Source organism: Ahaetulla prasina, chromosome 3, assembly GCF_028640845.1.
Source record: "Ahaetulla prasina isolate Xishuangbanna chromosome 3, ASM2864084v1, whole genome shotgun sequence".
Classification (NCBI taxonomy): Eukaryota; Metazoa; Chordata; class Lepidosauria; order Squamata; family Colubridae; genus Ahaetulla; species Ahaetulla prasina.
Window position 1 is genome coordinate 30,137,118 of NC_080541.1, and position 8,927 is coordinate 30,146,044.

Below are 8,927 nucleotides of genomic sequence, written 5' to 3' on the forward strand. Positions count from 1 at the left end.
AGCGCATTGCAGACCGGGGGGGGGGGGGAAAGGAGACGACACGTGGGAAGCAGCAAAGCATTTCAGTTTCCCGTGGAAATAACGGGAAAAGCGAAACGCCCGTTTCTATTTCAAATTAGGAAATAAGCAATGGAAACAAAGCGTTTCCCAACTCCAGTGGGAAGTTTTTAAACGAAGTATAAAGAGATCATTGTTGAAGTCGAACTGTGCTATTTATTGCATTTAAATTCTTCCTTTTCTTTGAGAATGCAGAATGGCTGATTGGTTTTCATGACCAACCATCTGGCAGACTGGGTGTGATTGATACAAAGAGGTTCAGCAGGCTTCCAAAAATCAGAAGCATTTTGTCAAATTAACAAGTTTTGTTAAAGCTACATTAAAACCATTATCTATGTGGTCATTACAAGTAGAAGATGATGTGATGTCACATCATCTTTTATTTATGTATTTATTAAATTTATTTGCTCTCCATCTCATATCCAACTCTGGAGGGCTTACAACATTGAAATCTTACAATCTCACTAGACTTTGTGGTGAAAATGAGTCTGTATCGCTGGATCTCCCTACCCTCAGTTTAAAAGAATGAAATACACTACTTAAAGCATTGCCATTTAATATCCTTTGTGATCTCAGACATGGAATAATCCAAGTAGATTATAAACTACCAAGAAAAGCCTTTCCTCATTTTTACCTCATTAGAAAGGCATGATATTTGCCTGCTGCTACCGAATACCTCTCACCGACCCATGCGCTCTCACAGAGAGGGACTCCTCAGGGTGCCGTCGGCGCGACAGTGTTGTCTGGCGACGCCCAGGGGAAGGGCCTTCTCTGTGGGGGCTCCCGACCTCTGGAACGAACTCCCCCCAGGACTCCGTCAACTTCCGGACCTCCGAACCTTTCGCCGCGAGCTTAAAACTCACTTATTCATCTGCGCTGGACTGGGTTAGTTTTTTAAGTCTATGGGTTTTTAATGGGTTTTTATTTTTAAATTTTTAATTGTGGCCAATTCAATAAGTTTTTTAATTGTATTTTAATCGTATTTATAGTGTATTGTGTATTTTTTACCTGGCTGTGAACCGCCCTGAGTCCTTCAGGAGAAGGGCGGTATACAAATTTAAATAATAAATAAATAAATAATAAATATTTGGTCCCCATGATTTTCACCTTGTCTTATTTCCTGTTGTGATTCACACAACCTTTTCTTGCCAATTTCTTACTGCATAACATCAGCTACATAATCCTGAGGCCTACAGAGCAAATTTAGGCAGTGGGTTATTATGCCATCAGCTCCGTAACTATGCCAAGTTCTGGGTTTGGCTAATACAGTCTAATAAGGAAAAGCTAAATTAGCCACCATTAATCAAAAGTTTATACCAGTATTAACTAGTGGTTTCACAAACATGTTGATAGCAGTAGAAAAAAAAACTCATGGTAACAAGGAGAATTATTGCTAGACAATCAGTAGACATCATGTATATTATTGTTGTTTATTAATGTCCATTAATGCCAATGTTATTTATTGGCAGAATCTAATGCAAGAAAATCCAGCTCTGGTTTAGAAAGAAAAAAACTACATTCCTTTTGACTACCACCAAATTATAGATTTTTTTTTAAAAAATCCTATCATTATAAGACATAAAATACATGAAAACTGTAACATAATAAACAGTTAAATAAATTTAACATAATAAAAGGAGCAAAGATCAACTTCATGTCCATGTTGATATGTCAAATGCTCTTTCTTTTGCATCAGGTCTCTAAAATGTTTAATGCAGCCCTCAAACTTCCTTTTCTTGCAGATGAACACTCTTCAGTGATGTGAATTATAGAACATTGTGTAATTTTCCACATTTTTTTCTCTTAAGACTTTGATGTGGGTGAAAATAAAACTGGAAGCAAAGAAATAAAACTCCAGAGAATATTCTTTGCCTGAAATTTTCAGAAACATCCAAGAAGCAAGATTTTTGCAACATTAAGGTCTCATTTAGGTTAAGCCTGTAGGAGAAGGAATGACAGAACCTGGGGTGAAGTTAAGAGGGATCAGCCTAGAATCCCTACAATCGGGTGGGCTGCTGGAGGTTCACAGAGGTTTGGGAGAACTTCTAGCTAAGATTATGTGCAGTTCAGAAAACTCCCAAATCCCACTCCTGGCTGGCCCTCCCCACCCTACTCCACCCCTCCCAGTAGTCCCCACATGGCCCGTTTTGAATGCAGGTAAGTGCATGCACGGAGGCTCGAGGAGGGTGAAAAATGGGCCTACCGGAAGTTCACCCGTCTCCAATAGCCACAAATAAACTAAGTCCAACCCCCCACCTTGAGTTTCATTGATGCTTATCTAACTTCAAGCATGCTGCTGTTGATTGAGAAAATTCCTGTGCATAGACATGAACAATAATAATCACTTTAACTGGACTTCTTTGAATTATTCTATACTCTGTCTAGTGTCCTCTGAGATGGTATCCAGCCATCATGTCTTTGGCAGCCTGGTTTCCTTTTCAGCTAAGTCTTCCAAACATAATTGCTCCAGTCAATTTCTCCACATGACATGGCCAAGGTGAGATGCAATTTTGTGATTTTGCCCTCCAGTGATATGTCTGGTGTTCTGTGCTCCCAGATATGTTCCTTAACAACCCCCAGCATTATTATTCTCCCGTGTCTCTTTATAGCCCCTTCTGTGTTCCAAGGCTAGGAAATGAAAGAAACGTAAGTGATGTGAAGATAAAATCCAAGGCATTTTGATCTTCTATTGCAAGTAATTTATCTTACCTTATTAGAAGATAAAACCTGTTCAATTCTAGATCTGGAGCCTGATATAAGAAAGCAATAACTCTAGACCCATATTTGTTCAAGTTGCTGATTGTTTTCTCTCCATTCTTTGAGACAAAAATCTGCTCTGCACCAACAGTATACAACGGGACATGACTCAATCTGTTCTCAGTTGTCCATGTTTCTTAGTCTTTCTCAGCTGTTGCCAAGAGGGCTAATTAACTTCTCTTCCAACCTTTTGACACTTCCTCTTGCCCCACCTTCCAGTGAAAATTAAATAAAAATCTGTGTGATTCAATCATGGCCAGCACTGTCAAGGAGACAGCTACAGGAAACAGAACCAACCAATAAGAGGTGAAAACCACCGAAATAAGACTGCCTAGAAAAGTATTTTCATGAAGCCTCTCTATGATATCTCTGCAAATGGGGAAATAATTTATCCCTGACCAACTGTTTGGATTACAAAAATCAGTGTTTCTCAACCTTGGCAGCTTTTAGAGGCATTGACTTCAACTCCCAGAATTCCCCAGCATGCTAGCTTAAAAATGCTGGGAGTGAAATCCATTCATTTTAAAGCTGCCAGGGTTGAAAAATACTGATATACATGACGAGGGGACAGTTATATTCCTAAATTAAACCATGGCTATTTGGAGTCAAAAATAACCCCTTCAATACTATGGCCATGCTAGGTCATTTGAACTTCCTCATATGATTCAGTTATGCATGTCATCCTTAGCCCTGAAGGGAGATGGGTACTACTTGTATATGCAATATCTTAGTAACCTTGTGGAGTTCTTGGTGCTCTCTCAGCTTATGTGCTTGAAGACATTTCATTATCCAATGAAGTAGCAATTTAGTGGCATTTCTAATTATTTTTCTATGTTAATGAGTTAAGCAGGGTGGGATTGCTTAATAACTTGGTTGGACCTGGGTGTGGAACATCAGGAAATTTCAAGCCTGTATTTGAACTCTCTGACATTACTCAGTTAGTTGCCAACACCTGTCACTATTTCTGAGTCAAAACATGTCTGATTGCATGTTATGAAGCTGTCTTTTAACATCTGCAGTCACCTTGATTATGAGGCTTGCTAGCTTCCAGTGAGATTTGAATAATACAATGCATCTAGAAATGTTTAAATACCAAGCACCATGTATATGTAGTGACTTGTTTAACGCAAAGGTCATACAGTTTAAATCAATACCATTTAACCCAGTAGCAGCAGAATATTTTTTAAATGACTATGAATAGGGACATGGTTACCGACTTCTGAGCAAAACAAAGTGAAGGCGATATACTACCCATGGCTGTGCAGGGTTTTTCAATGGGTAAGATATTTTGGTGTGTTTGTTTTTCAATTATGTGAGAATACTTATAGTAACTCAGTTTTTGGTAGTTACAATATTTCCAGAATTGTTCAGGAAGCCCTTCCTAGGCATATTAATATTTGTACATCTACGCCAACTTCCTATTCCTATTTTAACAGTATCCTAAAATTCACTTGGGAACTATTCAATTTATTATCCACTTATGATACTGAGATTTATCGTGAGTTTTGTTTTGTTCAGTATCTTCATTCTACAGCTTTTCTTTGGTTAATGGGCGCTTGGCTTTCGACTGGCGTGGTGGCCTAGTGGTGAAGACGCTCACCTCCCACTCAAAAGGGTGAGAATTCAATCCTAGGCAGACATTTATCAGGGCACAAAGAGAAAATATTTGCTGTGAATTCCATGTAGGCATCAGGAAGGGTATCCGGCCAGTAAACACTCAGCTCCACGCACCAATTCCACCCCGATAAAAGGGATTACAGGATCATAAAAAGAAAAAATATGGATGTTTTGCTCTTGCTCCTTTTTTGCCCACTGCTACTGTTAAAATCTCATGATTTGCCTTGTCATGTTTTACACATAACTGATTGGTGCAAGACCTTTGTTGTGATCATGGTAGAGTAGATAAATTCAGAGGTAACTGTCAACAGTCAATCAATAACGCTAATCCATTTTGCCATACCCCCCCAAAAAATCTGAAACAGCCAAAATAAACGGATGTAATCAATGGGTGTACAAAACTTTTGTCACGCTGAAAAGAAACAAGAGAGGGACTTTTTAAGAAAATAGCTACACAATTCAGCCAAATGGCCTTCTCTCCCAGTATTATAAACGTTATTTTAATTCAGTAGGACATTGCCTTTTTTAAAATGAATTGTGCAATTTAGGATGTCAAATATTCAGAATAAACTTAATTGATTGCACATGACTGCAGCTATGCACTGTCAGCTATGTTCTCCAGTGAGCTGTGAATATAGACAAGTCCAGCAGTAGAAAATAATCACACTGCAGCATTCTCATTCTGAAGAGGTACAGAAAACCAAGCCTTTTTTTCCACTTCCCAACCAGGGGAAAAAATATCATCCATGCTTCAAGCTGGATCAGATAAATTAAAACTCTGCTTAAGAAGCAAATGCAATTTTCAAAAGCTCTTATGGTCTTGCATTTTATTGATAAATAGAAGAGATTAGTCAACTGTAAGACAATTACAAGATGATTATTTGCCCCTGAAGAAATGAAAACAGGTACAGAACCTCAGTAAGAAAGAACAAAGAAGCAAGCACTATAAGCCAAATTGTGTTTCGTTTTTTTAAAGCTGCACGTAAATGGGTCTGCTGGCCAAACTTTTGCTCAAGTAGGAAAACAAATAAGCAATCCCATTTTTCAAAGCGCTACTGAACGGCACCAGGGCTAGCTGATGGATGCAGATTTTTTCCTGTGATGTGACATTTTAATGAGAAACTCTACTGAATGGCTGGTCAGGTTTCAAAGGGAAATCTTATTCTTCATCCTGTTCAGCTGTTTTTCTTCAAAAGAAGCAACTGTTCCCATTTTGCTGAATTAGAAGGTCTCAACACAAATTTCTTACCTGCAACTGAAAAATGAGGGGCTACAATTGGGTCAGTTCACCCTAATTCAAGGAATAGAGTAATCTGCATCTTCTTTCGCTTCCTGCTGTTTGCATTGATTCAAATTTTAATTTTTAAAGAGGCACCACAGAAAAAGAAGTATGTTTTTTGGAGAAAGGGAGTGCTTAATGCAAACCACTGTATGGGATTTTACAGATTTAAATTCACAGAAAGCCTATTAAAATCCATACAATGTACAACAATGAATAAATAATTGGAAATTAGGAAAGGGAGTGAACATGGTGCATCAATATCACAATTCATCTATATTCATCTTGATGGTGTTCTTCAAGGCTTTGCTCTGTATTCTGATTTTGCACTTTTAAAAGATTAAAAATCTGTGAACAGTGCTGAAAAAGGAAGTTTAAAACTACCATGCAATTAAGGTCAAAATTATATATAAGCAAATCTATATAAAAATCAGGTTAGTATTTAAAGATGGAACATTCAAGCATACACAAACATTGAAACTGAATGTCTATTCACATACCAAAAAAGAATGCTCATTTTTTATTTTCCATATTTCATAGTATTTCAAGCGGACCCAATACATTCAAGGTGCTGTGTTTGTTGATCTCAGTGGGCTTGCTTCAAGTATGACTGAGTCTGGAGCCAATCCACAAGAAATCCATGAGATACTTATCATAAAATACTCCTCTTTTTTGATAAGATAAATGCAGAGATTACCTGTCAATGGCTTTTAATTTTGATAGCTGAATCCTGGATGTACATATTAAAAAACACATTCCTTCTCATTGCTGGTAGTCCAAAGAAACTGCATTCCCTTCCTCAATGAACTTTTGAACATTAATACAATGTTCAAATGTACATATAGCTGGCACTGTTGGCAGAAAGCTGAACAAACCAAATACTCATTTTCATCTGCAATATTATTCTCAAATAACTAAACATCTACTTTACTTCCCAAAAAATATACTCTTGCCCAGGGCTGCCTTATGTGAAGAGAAAAGTATTACAGGTGCTTCTCATTCTAGGTAAATAAACCAATAGTAATGGCAATTGTAACTTACTTCTACAAAGGTAATGGGATATTTTCATCACACTGGAAGACAGAAAGCTAGGTTGGAAGATGGCATTAACAATTCTTTCTGCAAAATCTCATTGTCATTCTCTCCCATAGCCTTATATCTAACAAATGATGTGGCCCTGTCCTATATTTAAAAAAAACACAATAAAAACATAAAAGAGCATTCATGCCATTATATAGTACAGAATACTTTATTGAGTCCAGGAATAAAAATACATATAATATAACGTTTACAAAAAATATTTTTTTTGTCATAGGGAATGTCAGTTTCTCTGAACTGCTACAAGACAGTAACAAAGGTTTCAATAAGCAATCAATACTCTTTCTTTAAAGTATTTACTGTTAAAGTTATAAATGCAGGAATGTAATGCATACAAAATTCAGCATACTATAATTAAAACAAAAATCATAAGTGTATTGACAGAATTACTTCCTTGTTCAGTTAGAATTCACCTTAGTATTTTTTAATGAAGAGTTTTATTCTGTAAAAATTAGGGATGGGTGTCACGTTAAGTATTCTAGACTGAATATTTGTAAAAAAAAATCACCATAACAAATATACAAATGCAAAAAAAAAAAAAAACACCGGTCATGTAACAGTAATAATACATGGATGTTAGTGTCCTACAATCAGCTTCACCATTTGTTTCTGTTATCATGAATAACCTAAAGAAGTCCCTCAATGAAAATAATAAGACAGTAATTGTCAGGGATCTACAAATTCAACTGAGCAGTTAAGTTGTAATGGGGGGAAAGGCATCTAATCTAACCAAAATAAGGAATAAAATTGAGGGAAAGAGAAGATCCTTCTTCCCTCCAGTGAAAGTAGTTCCTTATATGTAATTCTGAGATTAAAACAAGCCTGCCTGGTAAAGCTACAAGGACCTGAAGATGGAAAAGTCATGGGCCCAGAATACCACACAAAAGGTCACACTGGAACCCAATTTAAACTTGTGCTTTTAATCAGTGGGAGGACTAGAATGAGTGGTGGGTGAAAAAGAAACTGACAGAACAATGAGAAAAACACTGGCATGGTGTTTTATTTAAAAGGAAGAAAACAAAGCATTGTTTCTGCTTTTTGGTTGTTGCTCATCAGATTCTGAATCCGGCAGCAATGATGGTGATCACATGCTGGTGATCACATGCTTCTATCTTTGAGTCAGTGTTGGCTCTTGGAGACTGCTTGGACACGTCCCTGTAGTTTTCTTGGCAAGATTTTAGAAGTGGTTTGCCACTGCCTCCTTCCTAGGGCTGAAAGTGAGGGACCAGCCCAAGGTCACCCATCTGGCTTTTTGTGACCAAGATAAGACTAGAACTCCCCATCTCTCTCTTTCTAGTCTGGTATCTTAACCACTATGCAAAAGTAGCTCCCAATGGTGGGGACTACAGTTCATGAATTCTGACCATAGGTGAAAAATGAGCTGTGGTGATGCAGTGGTTAGAATACAATATTGCAGGCTAACTGCCCACAGCCAGGAGTTCGATCCTGATGGGCTCAAGGTTGACTCAGCTTTCCAACCTTCTGAAGTTGGTAAAATGAGGACCCAGATTGTTGGAGACAATACTGTATGCTGACATTTGTAAACCGCTCAGAGTGTTGTAAAGCACTCTAAGAGTGGTCTATAACTGCTATTGCTAAAGGTGAAAATTACAGATTGACAAGCTCTAACAGGAGTAGCAGTCTGCATTTTTATTCCAAAATATGAAACAGCCATGAAAGAAACACTGTAAACAGCATGGCAAATAGTAGGCTTTGCATCCTTTCGTTACTTAGCAAAAATACGTGAAAGGCAAAAGTATATATAATATTAACACTTGCCTTCCTTAGTGTAACTGCTGTGCAAACCCATCTTTAGCATCATGGGACTAAGAAATGAGGATGTGCTTCAGAAGAGAGGACTGGGAACAATAACAGCCTCTGACAGTAGCAACACTGGCAATGCTGGTATCTGCACTAGACCAAATCAAAAATTCTGAAATGTTTTTTCCCAGGCTTTCTGGATTAAGTTTCCATATATCAGTGTTTCTCAAGCTGAGCAACTTTAAGTTGTCTGGGAGTCCAACTACAGGAATTCTGGGAGTTGACGTTCACACATGTTAAAGTTGCCAAGGTTGACAAACACTGGCATACATGATATAAGCTATCAACTGTTGTGGTC